Source organism: Oncorhynchus clarkii, chromosome 17 (genome assembly GCF_045791955.1).
Source record: "Oncorhynchus clarkii lewisi isolate Uvic-CL-2024 chromosome 17, UVic_Ocla_1.0, whole genome shotgun sequence".
Classification (NCBI taxonomy): Eukaryota; Metazoa; Chordata; class Actinopteri; order Salmoniformes; family Salmonidae; genus Oncorhynchus; species Oncorhynchus clarkii.
The window spans coordinates 53,629,573-53,647,819 of NC_092163.1; the positions used below are offsets into that span (position 1 = coordinate 53,629,573).

An 18,247-nucleotide genomic window follows, 5' to 3' on the forward strand; every position below is an offset into this window, starting at 1 on the left:
GCTTTAAGCTCTGGGGATGTTTGTCAGCAGCAGGGACTGGGAGACTAGTCAGGATCGAGGCAAAGATGAACGGAGCAAAGTACAGAAGTCGTTGATAAAAACCTGCTCCAGAGCGCTCAGGACCTCAGACTGGGGGCGAACCTGATCGAACATCTCTGGAGAGACCTGAAAATAGCTGTGCAGCAGCAACGCTCCCCATCCAACCTGACATAGCTTGAGAGGATCTGCAGAGAAGAATGTGAAACTCCCCAAATACAGGCGTGCCAAGCGTGTAGCGTCGTACCCAAGAATATTTTATGCTGTAATCGCTGCCAAAGGTGCTTCAACAAAGCACTGAGTAAAGGGTCTGAATACTTATGTAAATATGACATTTCAGTTTTTTGACACTTGTTTTTGCTTTGTCATTATGGGGTGTAGATTGAGAGGGGGGGAAAAAACATTGAATCAATTTTAGACTAAGGCTGTAACGTAAGTGTTGAAAAAGTCAAGGGGTCTGAATACTTTCCGAAGGTACTGTACGTACGTACGTACACACACACACACACACACACACACACACACTAGTGGTGCGCGGGTCAGATGTTTGTAAACCCGCACCCGCCCGCAATTGCTAATAACCCATCCACAATCGCCCGACTATATGTGAAAAACTGAGGCCTGCGCCCAACTCTTACCTGCAAATATAGAAAATACACTATACAGTCAAAGACGGCAGAATTATTATTTTTTTGACAGAGGGGCAGGATTTTTTGGGGCCTGATTTGAGATGTTTCTGCTTATAATTTCTGACATTTTGGTAAGCCTTGTCTATAATTAGATGCATGCAGATTCTCTTCGGTCATATGTTGCCCTAGAAGACTAGATAAACCTTTACTCGCCAGAATGTCATAAATCAATAGAATGAATGCTTCAATCTAGTTGACATCGGTAAAGTTTTCTGTCATCTTTAAGGAAATGGAAAGCTGTTAAAACGACCCAACATGTTTCTGATAAGATTTCAGGTTTGGATGCATATGTTATGTGGTTGAAATACTATCAGCTTTTATGATGCTGATAAATATGGTGCCGCTACAGATGGTATCTAACTGAGCATTCGCATTCTCTCAAGATGCTGAAAGAAATATCATATTTCTTCACTCCTGTTACCGAGTCAGCATTTTGCCTACATTTGGTGTATAATTTTACTGCAAGAAATGCTTAATTATGCAGGCTATGTGAGTGATTGTAGATCTAAAGATTTCAGTTTACATTTAACCCATCTGAACAGTAGACTGCACGGTACAGAGTCAATGTTAGGGGGAACTGGTTAGTAGATAATAATAAACAGAGTTGCAGCAGTGTAAAATAAGTGTGTGGGGGGTGGCAAATAGTTTGGGTAGCCATTTGATTAGATGCTCAGGAGTCTTATGGCTTGGGGGTAGAAGCTGTTTAGAAGCCTCTTGGACCTAGACTTCGCGCTCTGGTACCACTTGTTGTCCGGTAGCAGAGAGAACAGTCTATGACTAGGGTGTCTTTGACAATTTTTAGGACCTTCCTGACACCGCCTGGTATAGAGGTCTTGGATGGCAGGAATTTTGGCCCCAGTGATTAAAAAAAAAAAAAAAAAAGTGTTTTATTTAACCAGGTAAGCCAGTTGAGAACAACTGCATCCTGGTCAAGATAAATCAAATCAAATCAAATCAAATTTTATTTGTCACATACACATGGTTAGCAGATGTTAATGCGAGTGTAGCGAAATGCTTGTGCTTCTAGTTCCGACAATGCAGTAATAACCAACAAGTAATCTAACTAACAATTCCAAAACTACTGTCTTGTACACAGTGTGAGGGGATAAAGAATATGTACATAAGGATATATGAATGAGTGATGGTACAGAGCAGCATAGGCAGATACAGTAGATTGTATCGAGTACAGTATATACATATGAGATGAGTATGTAAACAAAGTGGCATAGTTAAAGTGGCTAGTGATACATGTATTACATAAGGATACAGTCGATGATATAGAGTACAGTTTATACGTTTGCTTATGAGATGAATAATGTAGGGTAAGTAACATTATATAAGGTAGCATTGTTTAAAGTGGCTAGTGATATATTTACATCATTTCCCATCAATCCCATTATTAAAGTGGCTGGAGTTGAGTCAGTGTCAGTGTGTTGGCAGCAGCCACTCAATGTTAGTGGTGGCTGTTTAACAGTCTGATAGCCTTGAGATAGAAGCTGTTTTTCAGTCTCTCGGTCCCAGCTTTGATGCACCTGTACTGACCTCGCCTTCTGGATGATAGCGGGGTGAACAGGCAGTGGCTCGGGTGGTTGATGTCCTTGATGATCTTTATGGCCTTCCTGTGACATCGGGTGGTGTAGGTGTCCTGGAGGGCAGGTAGTTTGCCCCCGGTGATGCGTTGTGCAGACCTCACTACCCTCTGGAGAGCCTTACGGTTGAGGGCGGAGCAGTTGCCGTACCAGGCGGTGATACAGCCCGCCAGGATGCTCTCGATTGTGCATCTGTAGAAGTTTGTGAGTGCTTTTGGTGACAAGCCGAATTTCTTCAGCCTCCTGAGGTTGAAGAGGCGCTGCTGCGCCTTCTTCACAATGCTGTCTGTGTGAGTGGACCAATTCAGTTTGTCTGTGATGTGTATGCCGAGGAACTTAAAACTTGCTACCCTCTCCACTACTGTTCCATCGATGTGGATAGGGGGGTGTTCCCTCTGCTGTTTCCTGAAGTCCACAATCATCTCCTTAGTTTTGTTGACGTTGAGTGTGAGGTTATTTTCCTGACACCACACTCCGAGGGCCCTCACCTCCTCCCTGTAGGCCGTCTCGTCGTTGTTGGTAATCAAGCCTACCACTGTTGTGTCGTCCGCAAACTTGATGATTGAGTTGGAGGCGTGCGTGGCCACGCAGTCGTGGGTGAACAGGGAGTACAGGAGAGGGCTCAGAACGCACCCTTGTGGGGCCCCAGTGTTGAGGATCAGCGGGGAGGAGATGTTGTTGCCTACCCTCACCACCTGGGGGCGGCCCGTCAGGAAGTCCAGTACCCAGTTGCACAGGGCGGGGTCGAGACCCAGGGTCTCGAGCTTGATGACGAGCTTGGAGGGTACTATGGTGTTGAATGCCGAGCTGTAGTCAATGAACAGCATTCTCACATAGGTATTCCTCTTGTCCAGATGGGTTAGGGCAGTGTGCAGTGTGGTTGAGATTGCATCGTCTGTGGACCTATTTGGGCGGTAAGCAAATTGGAGTGGGTCTAGGGTGTCAGGTAGGGTGGAGGTGATATGGTCCTTGACTAGTCTCTCAAAGCACTTCATGATGACGGAAGTGAGTGCTACGGGGCGGTAGTCGTTTAGCTCAGTTACCTTAGCTTTCTTGGGAACAGGAACAATGGTGGCCCTCTTGAAGCATGTGGGAACAGCAGACTGGTATAGGGATTGATTGAATATGTCCGTAAACACACCGGCCAGCTGGTCTGCGCATGCTCTGAGGGCGCGGCTGGGGATGCCGTCTGGGCCTGCAGCCTTGCGAGGGTTAACACGTTTAAATGTCTTACTCACCTCGGCTGCAGTGAAGGAGAGACCGCAAGTTTTCGTTGCAGGCCGTGTCAGTGGCACTGTATTGTCCTCAAAGCGGGCAAAAAAGTTATTTAGTCTGCCTGGGAGCAGGACATCCTGGTCCGTGACTGGGCTGGATTTCTTCCTGTAGTCCGTGATTGACTGTAGACCCTGCCACATGCCTCTTGTGTCTGAGCCGTTGAATTGAGATTCTACTTTGTCTCTGTACTGACGCTTAGCTTGTTTGATAGCCTTGCGGAGGGAATAGCTGCACTGTTTGTATTCGGTCATGTTACCAGACACCTTGCCCTGATTAAAAGCAGTGGTTCGCGCTTTCAGTTTCACACGAATGCTGCCATCAATCCACGGTTTCTGGTTAGGGAATGTTTTAATCGTTGCTATGGGAACGGCATCTTCAACGCACGTTCTAATGAACTCGCACACCGAATCAGCGTATTCGTCAATGTTGTTGTCTGACGCAATACGAAACATGTCCCAGTCCACGTGATGGAAGCAGTCTTGGAGTGTGGAGTCAGCTTGGTCGGACCAGCGTTGGACAGACCTCAGCGTGGGAGCCTCTTGTTTTAGTTTCTGTCTGTAGGCAGGGATCAACAAAATGGAGTCGTGGTCAGCTTTTCCGAAAGGGGGGCGGGGCAGGGCCTTATATGCGTCGCGGAAGTTAGAGTAACAATGATCCAAGGTCTTTCCACCCCTGGTTGCGCAATCGATATGCTGATAAAATTTGGGGAGTCTTGTTTTCAGATTAGCCTTGTTAAAATCCCCAGCTACAATGAATGCAGCCTCCGGATAAATGGTTTCCAGTTTGCAAAGAGTCAAATAAAGTTCATTCAGAGCCAACGATGTGTCTGCTTGGGGGGGGATATATACGGCTGTGATTATAATCGAAGATAATTCTCTTGGTAGATAATGCGGTCTACATTTGATTGTGAGGAATTCTAAATCAGGTGAACAGAAGGATTTGAGTTCCTGTATGTTTCTTTCATCACACCATGTCACGTTAGTCATAAGGCATACGCCCCCGCCCCTCTTTTTACCAGAAAGATGTTTTTTCCTGTCTGCGCGATGCGTGGAAAAACCTGTTGGCTGCACCGCTTCGGATAGCGTCTCTCCAGTAAGCCACGTTTCCGTGAAGCAAAGAACGTTACAGTCTCTGATGTCCCTCTGGAATGCTACCCTTGCTCGGATTTCATCAACCTTGTTGTCAAGAGACTGGACATTGGCAAGAAGAATGCTAGGGAATGGTGCACGATGTGCCCGTCTCCGGAGTCTGACCAGAAGACCGCCTCGTTTCCCTCTTTTTCGGAGTCGTTTTTTTGGGTCGCTGCATGGGATCCACTCCGTTGTCCTGTTTGTAAGGCAGAGCACAGGATCCGCGTCGCGAAAAGCGTATTCTTGGTCGTACTGATGGTGAGTTGACGCTGATCTTATATTCAGTAGTTCTTCTCGACTGTATGTGATGAAACCTAAGATGACCTGGGGTACTAATGTAAGAAATAACACGTAAAAAAACAAAAAACTGCATAGTTTCCTAGGAACGCGAAGCGAGGCGGCCATCTCTGTCGGCGCCGGAAGTAAAGCAAAGCAGTGCGACACAAACAACAGTTACACATAAAACAAACGTACAGTCAATAACACAATAGATAATTCAAATTTAGCATTAACACTGGAGTGATCGATGTGCAGATGATGATGTGTAAGTAGCGATACTGGGGTGCAAGAGGGTAAGTAATAATATGGGGATGAGGTAGTTGGGTGTGCTATTTACAGATTGGCTGTGTATAGGTACAGTGATCGGTAAGCTGCTCTGACAGCTGATGTTTAAAGTTAAAGGGAGATAAGACTCTAGCTTCAGTGAGGATGACCAGTGAAATATACCTGTGGAGCGTGTGCTACGAGTGGGTGTTGCTATGGTGACCAGTGAGCTAAGACGGGGCTTTACCTAGCAAGGACTTATAGATGACCTAGAGCCTGTGGGTTTGGCAATGAATACAGTTGAAGTCGGAAGTTTACATACGCTTAAGTTGAAGTGATTAACTTGTTTTTCAACCACTCCACAGATTTCTTGTTAACAAACTATAGTTTTGGCAGGTCAATTAGGACATTACTTCATGCATGACACAAGTAATTTTTCCAACAATTGTTTACAGACAGATTATTCCACTTATAATTCATTGTATCACAATTCCAGTGGGTCAGTGGGTTTACATACACTAACTTGACTGTGCCTTGAAACGGCTTGGAAAATTCCAGAAAATGATGTCATAGCTTTAGAAGCTTCTGATAGGCTAATTGACATCATTTGAGTCAATTAGAGGTGTACCTGTCGATGTATTTCAAGGTCTACCTTCAAACTCAGTGCCTCTGCTTGACATCATGGGAAAATCCAAAGAAATCAGCCATGACCACAGAAAAAAAATTGTAGACCTCCAAGTCTGGTTCATCCTTGGGAGCAATTTCCAAATGCCTGAAGGTACCACGTTCATCAGTACAAACAATAGTAAGCAAGTATAAACATCATGGGACCACGCAGCCATTATACCACTCAGAAAGGAGACTTGTTCTGTCTCCTCCTAGAGATGAACGTACTAAGGTTTGAAAAGTGCAAATCAATCTCAGAACAACAGCAAAGGACCTTGGGAAGATGCTGGAGGAAACAAGTACAAAATTATCTATATCCACAGTAAAACAAGTCCTATATCGACATAACCTGAAAGGCCGCTCGGCAAGGAAGAAGCCACTACTCCAAAACCGGCATAAAAAAGCCAGACGACGGTTTGCAACTGCAAATGGGGGCAAAGACCATCGATATGTTTGGAGGAAAAAGAGGAGGCTTGCAAGCAGAAGACCATCCCAACCGTGACAAACGGGGGTGGCAGCATCATGTTGTGGGGGTGCTTTGCTGCAGGAGGGACTAGTGCACGTCACAAAATAGTTTTACTTTCTCATGATGCCCTCTGTGGATATATTTGAAGCAACATCTCAAGACGTCAGTCAGGAAGTTGAAGCTTGGTCGCAAATGGTTCTTCCAAATGGACAATGACCCCAAGCATACTTACAAAGGTGTGGCAAAATGGCTTAAGGACAACAAAGACAAGGTATTAGAGGGGCTATCACAAAGCTCTGACCTCAATCCCATAACATTTGTGGGCAGAACTGAAAAAGTGTGTGCGAGCAAGGAGGCCTACAAAGCGGACCCAGGAATGGTCCAAAATTCACCCAACGTGTTGTGGGAAGCTTGTGTTGTGGAAGGCTACCCGAAACGTTTCACCCAAGTTTAACAATTTAAAGGCAATGCTACCAAATACTAAACTTCTGACCCACTGGGAATGTGATGAAAGAAATAAAACCTGAAATAAATCATTCTCTCTACTATTATTCTGACATTTCACATTCTTAAAATAAAGTGGTGATCCTAACTGACCTAAAATGGAATCTTGGATTAAATGTCAGGAATTGTGAAAAACAGAGATTAAATGTGTTTGGCTAAGGTATGTAAACTTCTGACTTCAACTGTATGTAGCGAGGGCCAGCCAATGAGAGCATACAGGTCGCAGTGGTGGGTAGTATATGGGGCTTTGGTGACAAAACGGATGGCACTGTGATAACTACGTCCAATTTATTGAGTAGGGTATTGGAGGCTATTTTGTATATGACATCGCAGAGGATCGGTAGGATGGTCAGTTTTACAAGGGTATGTTTGGCAGCATGAGTGAAGGATGCTTTGTTGTGAAATAAGAAGCCGATTCTAGATTACATTTTGGATTGGCGATGCTTCATGTGGGTCTGGAAGGAGATTTTACAGTCTAACCAGACACCTAGGTGTTTGTCGTTGTCCACATATTCTAAATCAGAACCGTCCAGAGTAGTGATGCTTGTTGGGTGGGAGGTTGCGGGCAGCAAACGATTGAAGATCATGCACTTAGTTTTACTAGCATTTAAAAGCAATTGGATGCCATGAAAGGAGTGTTGTTGTATGGCGTTGAAGCTCGTCTGGAGGTTTAAGTGTCCAAAGACCCAGATGGATACAGAATGGTGTCATCTGCGTAGAGGTGGATCAGAGAATCACCAGCAGCAAGAGCGACATCATTGATGTATACAGAGAAAATGGTCGGCCCGAGAATTGAACCCTGTGGCACCTCCAGAGACTGCCAGAGGTCCGGACAGCAGGCCCTCCAATTTGACACACGGAACTCTATCTGAGAAGTAGTTGGTGAACCAGGCGTGGCATTTGAGAAGCCAAGGCTATTGAGTCTGCCGATAAGGATGCAGTAATTGGCAGTCAAAATCCTTGGCCAGGTTGAAGACGGCGGTTGTGATATTGTTTAGGACCTTGAGCGTGGCTGAGGTAAACCCAGGACCAGCTCGGAAACCAGATTGTATAGTGAAGGTACGGTGGGATTCGAAATGGTCGGGGATCTGTTTGTTGACTTTGCTTTCAAAGGTTTCAGAAAGGCAGGGCAGGATGGATATAGGTCTATAACATTTTGGGTCTAGTGTGTCTTCCCCCTTTGAAGAGGGGGATGACCACCGCAGCGTTATAATCTTTGGGGATCTCAGACGATACGAGAGGTTGAATAGGCTAGTTTAAAGGGGTTGCAACAATTTAGGTGGATAATTTTTTAGAAAGAAGAGGGTCCAGATATTCTAGCCCAGCTGGTTTGTAGGGATCCAGATTTTTCAGAACATCAGCTGTCTGGCTTTGGGTGACGGAGAAGTGTGGGGTGCTGAGATGTTGGCCATGGTAGGGGTAGCAAAGGTGGAAGCATGGCCAGCCGTATAGAAAAATGCTTATTGAATTTCTCGATTATCGTAGATTTATCGGTTGGTAACAGTGTTTCCTATCCTCAGTGCAGTGGGCAGCTGGGAGGTGCTCTTATTCTCAATGGATTTTAGTGTCCCAAAAGGTTTTGGAATTAGTGCTATAGGAAGAACATTTCTGTTTGAAAAAGCTAGCCTTAGCTTTCCTAACTGACTGAGTATATTGATTCCTGACTTCCCTGAGAAGTTGCTATTTGATGCTAATGCAGAACGCCACAGGATATTTTTGTGCTGGTCAAGGGCAGTCAAGTCTTGGGTGAACCAAGTGCAATAGCTGTGCTTAGTTAAAAAAAAAATTAATGGGGCAAGCTTATTTAACTTCTCTAGGGTAGGGGGCAGCATTCTGAATTTTGGATGAAAAGCATGCCCAAATTAAACGGCCTGCTACTCGGGCCCAGAAGATATGATATGTATATCAAATCAAATCAAACTTTATTTGTCACATACACATGGTTAGCAGATGCTAATGCGAGTGTAGCGAAATGCTTGTGCTTCTAGTTCCGACAATGCAGTAATAACCAACAAGTAATCTAACTAACAATTCCAAAACTACTGTCTTATACACAGTGTAAGGGGATAAAGAATATGTACATAATATTATAATATAATATGTACATACAGAGCAGCATAGGCAGGATACAGTAGATGGTATCGAGTACAGTATATACATATATAACTGGTAGATTTGGATAGAAACACTGTTTCCAAAACTGTTAAAATAGTGTCTGTGTATAACAGAGTCGATTTAGCAGGCGAAAACCTGAGAAATCCATTCAGGAAGTAGTTTTTGTTTTGTAGTTTTCTATTCAATGCCATTACAGTATCCATTGACTTAAGACTCCATTTGCAGTTCCTATGCCTTCCACTAGATGTCAAGTCTTTAGAAATCGTTTCAGGCTTGTATTCTTATAAATGAGGGAGTAAGACCAGTCTGAACGAGTGGACCCTACAGTGTCCGAGCTTTTTCATGCACGTGTGCATTTCTTGTTTACCTTTTATATTGACGACGTTATTGTCCGGTTGAAATATAGATCATTTAGGCTAAAAAAACAACCTGAGGATTAAATATAAACACTTTTTTTTTTTTTTTTTTTAATTTTAGCCCTTTTTCTCCCCAATTTCATGGTATCCAATTGTTGTAGTATTGTTGTCTCATCGCTACAACTCCCGTACGGGCTCGGGAGAGACGAAGGTTGAAAGTCATGCGTCCTCCGATACACAACCCAACCAAGCCGCACTGCTTCTTAACACAGCACGCATCCAACCCGGAAGCCAGCCGCATCAATGCGCCTTAGGAAACACCGTGCACCTGGCCACCTTGGTTAGCGCACACTGCGCCCAGCCCGCCACAGGAGTCGCTGGTGCGCGATGAGACAAGGACACCCCTACCGACCAAGCCCTCCCTAACCCGGGCGACGCTAGGCCAATTGTGCGTCGCCCCACGGACCTCCCGGTCGCGGCCGGTTACGACAGAGCCTGGGACTCTGCTGGCGCTGCAGTACAGCGCCCTTAACCACTGTGCCACCCGGGAGGCCAAATATAAACATGTTTCTATTAACTTTACGGATACAATTTGGATTTTGTGTGATTGTTTGGACTGCTTTTGAACCTGTGGATTACTGAAGAAAACACGATAACAAAACTGAGGTTTTTGGATATAAAGAGACTTCATCAAACAAAAATAACATTTATTGAGTAAATGAATGTCTTCTGATTGCCACCATATGAAGATCATCAAAGGTAAGGGATTAATTGTATCTATTTCTAAGTTTTGTAACGCTTCTGCTTGGCTTGTTTGTAATAATTTGTCAACTGGGCTATGTTCTGGGCTAGGTATGCTTTCGCCGAAAAGCATTTTATAAGTATGACACTGTGGTTGGTTTAACAAGAAGTTAATCTTTAAACCTATGTAAAATGTTTTGTTTTCTGAATTTTTATAATGAGCATTTCTGTATTTGAATTGGGTGCTCTGCAATCTCACTGGATGTTGGCCAGATGGGACGCTAGTGTCCCACGTACCCTAGAGAGGTTAAGACTGGGAGGAAAGCACTTTTGAAGAGGAACCAGGCATCCTCTACTGACAGGATGAGGTCAATATCCTTCCAGGATTCCCGGGCCAGGTCGATTAGAAAGGCCTGCTCACTGAAGTGTTTTAGGGAGCATTTGACAGTCAAATCAAATTTTATTTGTCACATACACATGGGTAGCAGATGTTAATGCGAGTGTAGTGAAATGCTTGTGCTTCCACAACAACTACCTTATACACACAAGTGTAAAGGGATGAAGAATATGTACATAAAAAATATGAATGAGTGCTGGTACAGAACAGCATAGGCAAGATGCAGTAGATGGTATAGAGTACAGTATATACAGTGGGGCAAAAAAGTATTGTCAGCCACTAATTGTGCAGGTTCTCCCACTTAAAAAGATGAGAGGCCTGTAATTTTCATCATCACTTCAACTATGATAGACAAAATTAGAAGAAAAATCCAGAAAATCACATTGTAGGATTTTTAATGAATTTATTTGCAAATTATGGTGGAAAATAAGTATTTGGTCAATAACAAAAGTTTATCTCAATACTTTGTTATATACCCTTTGTTGGCAATGACAGAGATCAAACGTTTTCTGTAAGTCTTCACAAGGTTTTCACACACTGTTGCTGGTATTTTGGCCCATTCCTCCATGCAGATCTCCTCTAGAGCAGTGATGTTTTGGGGCTGTTGCTGGGCAACACGGACTTTCAACTCCCTCCAAAGATTTTCTATGGGGTTGAGATCTGGAGACTGGCTAGGCCACTCCAGGACCTTGAAATGCTTCTTACGAAGCCACTCCTTCGTTGCCCGGGCGGTGTGTTTGGGATCATTGTCATGCTGAAAGACCCAGCCACGTTTCATCTTCAATGCCCTTGCTGATGGAAGGAGGTTTTCACTCAAAATCTCACGATACATGGCCCCATTCATTCTTTCCTTTACACGGATCAGTCGCCCTGGTCCCTTTGCAGAAAAACAGCCCCAAAGCAGGATGTTTCCACCCCCATGCTTCACAGTAGGTATGGTGTTCTTTGGATGCAACTCAGCATTCTTTGTCCTCCAAACACGACGAGTTGAGTTTTTACCAAAAAGTTATATTTGGGTTTCATCTGACTATATGACATTCTCACAAACTTCTTCTGGATCATCCAAATGCTCTCTAGCAAACTTCAGACGGGCCTGAACATGTACTGGCTTAAGCAGTGGGACACGTCTGGCACTGCAGGATTTGAGTCCCTGGCTGTGTTGTGTGTTGTTACTTTGGTCCCAGCTCTCTGCAGGTCATTCACTAGGTCCCGCCGTGTGGTTCTGGGATTTTTGCTCACCGTTCTTGTGATCATTTTGACCCCACGGGGTGAGATCTTCCGTGGAGCCCCAGATCGAGGGAGATTATCAGTGGTCTTGTATGTCTTCCATTTCCTAATAATTGCTCCCACAGTTGATTTCTTCAAACCAAGCGTCTTACCTATTGCAGATTCAGTCTTCCCAGCCTGGTGCAGGTCTACAATTTTGTTTCTGGTGTCCTTTGACAGCTCTTTGGTCTTGGCCATAGTGGAGCTTGGAGTGTGACTATTTGAGGTTGTGGACAGGTGTCTTTTATATTGATAACAAGTTCAAACAGGTGCCATTAATACAGGTAACGAGTGGAGAACAGAGGAGCCTCTTAAAGAAGTTACAGGTCTGTGAGAGCCAGAAATCTTGCTTGTTTGTAGGTGACCAAATACTTATTTTTCACCATAATTTGCAAATAAATTCATTAAAAATCCTACAATGTGATTTTCTGGATTTTTTTTCTTCTCATTTTGTCTGTCATAGTTGAAGTGTACATATGATGAAAATTACAGGCCTCTCATCTTTTTAAGTGGGAGAACTTGCACAATTGGTGGCTGACTAAATACTTTTTTACCCCACTGTACATATGAGATGAGTAATGTAGGGTATGTAAACATTTAGTGGCATTGTTTAAAGTGGCTAGTGATACATTTTTACATTATTAAAGTGGCTGGAGTTGAGTCAGTATGTTGGCAGCAGCCACTCAATGTTAGTGGTGGCTGTTTTTCAGTCTCTCGGTGCCTGCTTTGATGCACCTGTACTGACCTCGCCTTCTGGATGATAGCGGGGTGAACAGGCAGCTGGCTGTGGCGCTGCTGTGCCTTCTTCACCACTCTGTCTGTGTGGATGGACCAACTCCGTTTGTCCATGATGTGTACGCCGAGGAACTTAACTTACTACCCTCCACTACTGTTCCGTCGAAGTGGATGGGGGGGTGCTCCCTCTGCTGTTTCCTGAAGTCTACGATAATCTCCTTTGTTTTGTTGACGTTGAGCTGTAGTCGATGAACAGCATTCTCACATAAGTATTCCTCTTGTCCAGATGGGTTAGGGCAGTGTGGTTGCGATGGCGTTGTCTGTGGACCTATTGGGGCAGTAAGCAAATTGGAGTGGGTCTAGGGTGTCAGGTAGAGTGGAGGTGATATGGTACTTGACTAGTCTCTCAAAGCACTTTATGGTGACGGAAGTGAGGGGGGGCGGTAGTTGTTTAGCTCAGTTTCCTTAGCTTTCTTTGGAACAGGAACAATGGTGGCCCTCTTGAAGCATGTTGGAACAGCAGACTGGGATAGGGATTGATTGAATATGTCCGTAAACACCATCCAGCTGGTCTGCGCATGCTCTGAGGGCGCGGCTGGGGATGCCGTCTGGGCCTGCAGCCTTGCGAGGGTTAACATGTTTAAATGTTTTACTCACGTCGGCTGCAGTGAAGTAGAGTCCACAGGTTTTGGTAGCGGGCCGTGTCAGTGGCACTGTATTGTCCTCAAAGCGAGCAAAGAAGTTGTTCAGTCTGTCTGGGAGCAAGACATCCTGGTCCGTGGCGGGGCTGGTTTTCTTTTTGTAATCCATGATTGACTGTAGACCCTGCCACATACCTCTTGTGTCCGAGCTGTTGAATTGGGACTCTACTTTGTGTCTATACTGACGCTTAGCTTGTTTGATTGCCTTGCGGAGGGAATAGCTACACTGTTTGCATTCCCTGGCCAGGATTCAGACACTACTACGACATCCGGGTTGGCGGAGTGTGCTAAAGCAGTGAATAAAACAAATGTAGGGAGGAGGCTTCATGCATGAAACCAAGGCTTTTACGGTTACTGAAGTTAACAAATGAGAGTGCCTGGTGAATGGGAGTGATGCTGGGGGCTGCAGGGCCTGGGTTAGCCTCGACATCACCAGAGGAGGAGTAGGATAAGGGTACGGCTAAAGGCTATAAGAACTGGTCTTCCAGTGTGTTCGGAACAGAGCATAAAAGGAGCAGATTTCTGGGTGCGGAGGAATAGATTCTAGGCATAATGTACAAACAAGGGTATGGTAGAATGTCAGTACAGTGGAGGTTAACCTAGGCATTGAGTGACGATGAGAGTTTGTCTCGAGGCACCATTTAAAACCGGTGAGGTCACCGCATGTGTGGGGGCTGGAACAAAAGGGCTAGCTAAGGCATATTGAGCAGGGCTGGAGGCTCTACAGTGAAATAAGACAAATCACTAAGGCATATTGACATTAGGGAGAGGCATGTGTCGCCATAGGGTCCAGTGAGTAGCTAGGCAAGCTGGAAACACAGTGTTTCAGACAGCTAGCAGGCCGGGGCTAGCAGATAGGCCTCAGGGGGGCGTCCCAACGGCAGAGCCTGTTGAAACCCCCTTGGACGGTTACGTTGGCAGACCAGTTGTGATGGATCGGTGGGGCTCCGTGCCGGCAGCAAAGGGTCCAGGCCAATTGGCAAAAGAGGTATTGAAGCCCAGTAATTGTCTGATGGATCTCCTCGGCTAGCCGGGAGATGGGCTTATCTTGAGACTAGCTCCAGGCTAACTGGTGCTTGCTTCGGAACAGAGACGTTAGCCAGGAGTAGCCACTCGGATAGCAGCTAGCTAGCTGCGATGATCCGGTGTAAAGTTTGAGCTTACGGAGGAATCCGGAGATGTGGTAGAGAAAAAGCAGTCCGATATGTTCTGGGTTGATATCGTGCTGTGCAGATTGGCAGGAATTTGTTGGGCTGAGGCTGGCTGATGTCACAGTTCACAGTGATGACCACTAGCAGTGGCTAACTGACTAGTAGCTACTTAGCTGGCTAGCTTCAGATGGGGATTCCGGTTCTAAAGTATAACAAATAGCAGATTCATACCACATTGGGTAAGGCGGGTTGCAGGAGAGTATGTTCAGTCCGTAGATGGAAATTGAGATAAAAAATATATATGAAGAAAACAATATACACAGGACGGGACAAAACAAAGACAAAACAGACGTCCGACTGCTACGCCATCTTGGAATGAGATGTACTGGGCTGTATGCACTACCCTCTGAAATGTTGTCCTGGCACCACACGGCCAGGTCTCTGACCTCCCTATAGGCTGTCTCGTCATTGTTGGTGATCACTGTTGTCATCCGCAAACTTAATGATGGTGTTGGAGTCGTGCCTGGCCATGCAATAGACTGGTTCACCCCGCTACCATCCAGAAAGCGAGGTCAGTTCAGGTGCATCAAAGCTGGGGCCGAGAGACTGAAAGACAGCTTCTATCTCAAGGCCATCAGACTGTTATACAGCCAACACTGCCACAAAGAAGCGGCTGCCAACATAGACTCGAAATCATTGGCCACTTTAATAAATGGATCACTAGTCACTTTAACGCCATTTTAATAATGTTTACATATCTTGCATTACTCAACTCATAGGTATATACTGTATTCTATACAATCTATTGCATCTTGCATCCATATATTTATGTACATATTCTTATTCCATCCCTTTACTTAAATGTGTATGTATTAGGTAGATTTTGTGGAATTGTTAGATATTACTGCACTGTCGGAACTAGAAGTACTAGCATTTCGCTACACTCGCATTAACATATGCTAACCATGTGCATGTGACCATTCAAATCTGATTTTAGTGAACAGGGAGTACAGGAGGGGACTGAGCACGTGCCCCTGTGTTGAGGATCAGCGTGGCGGATGTGTTGTTACCTACCCTTACCACCTGGTAGCGGCCCGTCAGGAAGTGCAGGATCCAGTTGCAGAGGGAGGTGTTTAGTCCCAGGGTCCTTAGCTTATTGATGAGCTTTGAGGGCACTATGGTGTTGAACGCTGAGCTGTAGTCAAAGAATAGCATTCTCACATAGGTGTTCCTTTTGTCCAGGTGGAAAAGGGGCAGTGTGGAGTGCATAATCTGTTGGGGCAGTATGCAAATTGGAGTGAGTGTGTCTAGGGTTTCTGGGATAATGGTGTTGATGTGAACCATAACCAGCTTTTCAAAGCACTTCATGGCTACAGGACGGTAGTCATTTAGGCAGGTTACCTTTGTGTTCTTGGGCACCGGGACTATGGTCTGCTTGAAACATGTTGGTATTAGACTCGGTCATGGAGAGTTTGAAAATGTCAGTGAAGACACTTGCCAGTTGGTTGCTCGGAGTACACATCCTGGTACTCCTGGCCCTGTTGACCTGTTTAAAGGTCTTACTGACCACTTTCTTATTGACGAAGTCACTTGTGCTTCCTGCTTTAGTTTTTGTAAGCAGGAATCAGGAGGATAGAATTATGGTCAGATTTGCCAAATTGAGGGAGAGCTTTGTATGTGTCTCTGGAGTTTTTCCCCCTTTGGTTGCACATTTAACATGCTGGTAGAACAGATGTGAGTTTTCCTGCATTAAAGTCCCCTGCCACTAGCTGCTAGGTTTATTACACTCAACAGTTTCCCGTGTGTAATCAAGAATGGTTCAGCACCCAATGGACATCCAGCCAGCCAACTTGACACAACCGTGGAAAGCATTGGAGTCAACATTGGCCAGCATCCTTGTGGAACACTTTCGACACCTTATAGTCCATGCCCCAACGAATTTAGACTGTTCTGAGGGCAACAGGGGGTGCAATTCAATACTAGTAAGGTGTTCCTAATGTTTTGTACACTGTGTATATACAGTGGGGAGAACAAGTATTTGATACACTGCCGATTTTGCAGGTTTTCCTACTTACAAAGCATGTAGAGGTCTGTATTTTTTATCATAGGTACACTTCAACTGAGAGACGGAATCTAAAACAAAAATCCAGAAAATCACATTGTATGATTTTTAAGTAATTCATTTGAATTTTATTGCATGACATAAGTATTTGATCACCTACCAACCAGTAAGAATTCCGGCTCTCATAGACCTGTTAGTTTTTCTTTAAGAACCTCTCCACAATGGCCAAGAACAGAGAGCTGTGTAGGGACATCCGGGATAGAATTGTAGACCTGCACAAGGCTGGGATGGGCTACAGGACAATAGGCAAGCAGCTTGGTGAGAAGGCAACAACTGTTGGTGCAATTATTAGAAAATGGAAGAAGTTCAAGATGACGGTCACTCACCCTCGGTCTGGGGCTCCATGCAAGATCTCACCTAGTGGGGCATCAATGATCATGAGGAAGGTGAGGGATCAGCCCAGAGCTACACGGCAGGACCTGGTCAATGACCTGAAGAGAGCTGGGACCACAGTCTCAAAGAGAACCATTAGTAACACACTACACCATCATGGATTAAAATCCTGCAGCGCACGCAAGGTGCCCCTGCTCAAGCCAGCGCATGTCCAGGCCCGTCTGAAGTTTGCCGATGACCATCTGGATGATCCAGAGGAGGAATGGGAGAATGTTGTGGTCTGATGAGAAAAAAATAGAGCTTTTTCTCTAAACTCCACTCGCCGTGTTTGGAGGAAGAAGGATGAGTACAACCCCAAGAACACCATCCCAACCGTGAAGCATGCAGGTGGAAACATCATTCTTTGGGGATGCTTTTCTGCAAAGGGGACAGGACGACTGCACCGTATTGAGGGGAGGATGGATGGGGCCATGTATCGCGAGATCTTGGCCAACAACCTCCTTCCCTCAGTAAGAGCATTGAAGATGGCTCGTGGCTGGGTCTTCCAGCATGACAACGACCCGAAACACACAGCCAGGGCAACTAAGGAGTGGCTCCGTAAGAAGCATCTCAAGGTCCTGGAGTGGCCTAGCCAGTCTCCAGACCTGAACCCAATAGAAAATCTTTGGCAGGAGCTGAAAGTCTGTATTGCCCAGCGACAGCCCCGAAACCTGAGGGATCTGGAGAAGGTCTGTATGGAGGAGTGGGCCAAAATCCCTGCTGCAGTGTGTGCAAACCTGGTCAAGAACTACAGGAAACGTGTGATCTCTAATTGCAAACAAAGGTTTCTGTACCAAATATTAGGTTCTGCTTTTCTGATGTATCAAATACTTATGTCATGCAATAAAATGCAAATTAATTACTTAAAAATCATACAATGTTATATTCTGGATTTTTGTTTTAGATTCCGTCTCTCACAGTTGAAGTGTAGCTATGATAAAATTACAGACCTCTACATGCTTTGTAAGTAGGAAACAGTGCCAATTTAGCAGGTTATCAAATACTTGTTCTCCCCACTGTGTGTGTGTGGTATGTGTGTGTGTGTATACAGTGCCTTGCGAAAGTATTCGGCCCCCTTGAACTTTGCGACCTTTTGCCACATTTCAGGCTTCAAACATAAAGATATAAAACTGTATTTTTTTGTGAATCAACAAGTGGGACGACATTTATTGGATATTTCAAAGTTTTTTTAACAAATCAAAAACTGAAAAATTGGCCGTGCAAAATTATTCAGTCCCTTTACTTTCAGTGCAGCAAACTCTCTCCAGAAGTTCAGTGAGGATCTCTGAATGATCCAATGTTGACCTAAATGACTAATGATGATAAATACAATCCACCTGTGTGTAATCAAGTCTCCGTATAAATGCACCTGCACTGTGATAGTCTCAGAGGT

The 18,247-nt window shown here is 44.9% G+C and overlaps 1 protein-coding gene across 1 annotated transcript in view; it reads left to right on the plus strand.

Moving 5' to 3' along the window:
• The window catches only part of LOC139371114 (dual serine/threonine and tyrosine protein kinase), a 48,370-nt gene that overhangs the window by 17,971 nt on the left and 12,152 nt on the right, over positions 1-18,247 (plus strand). The window lies entirely within an intron of this gene.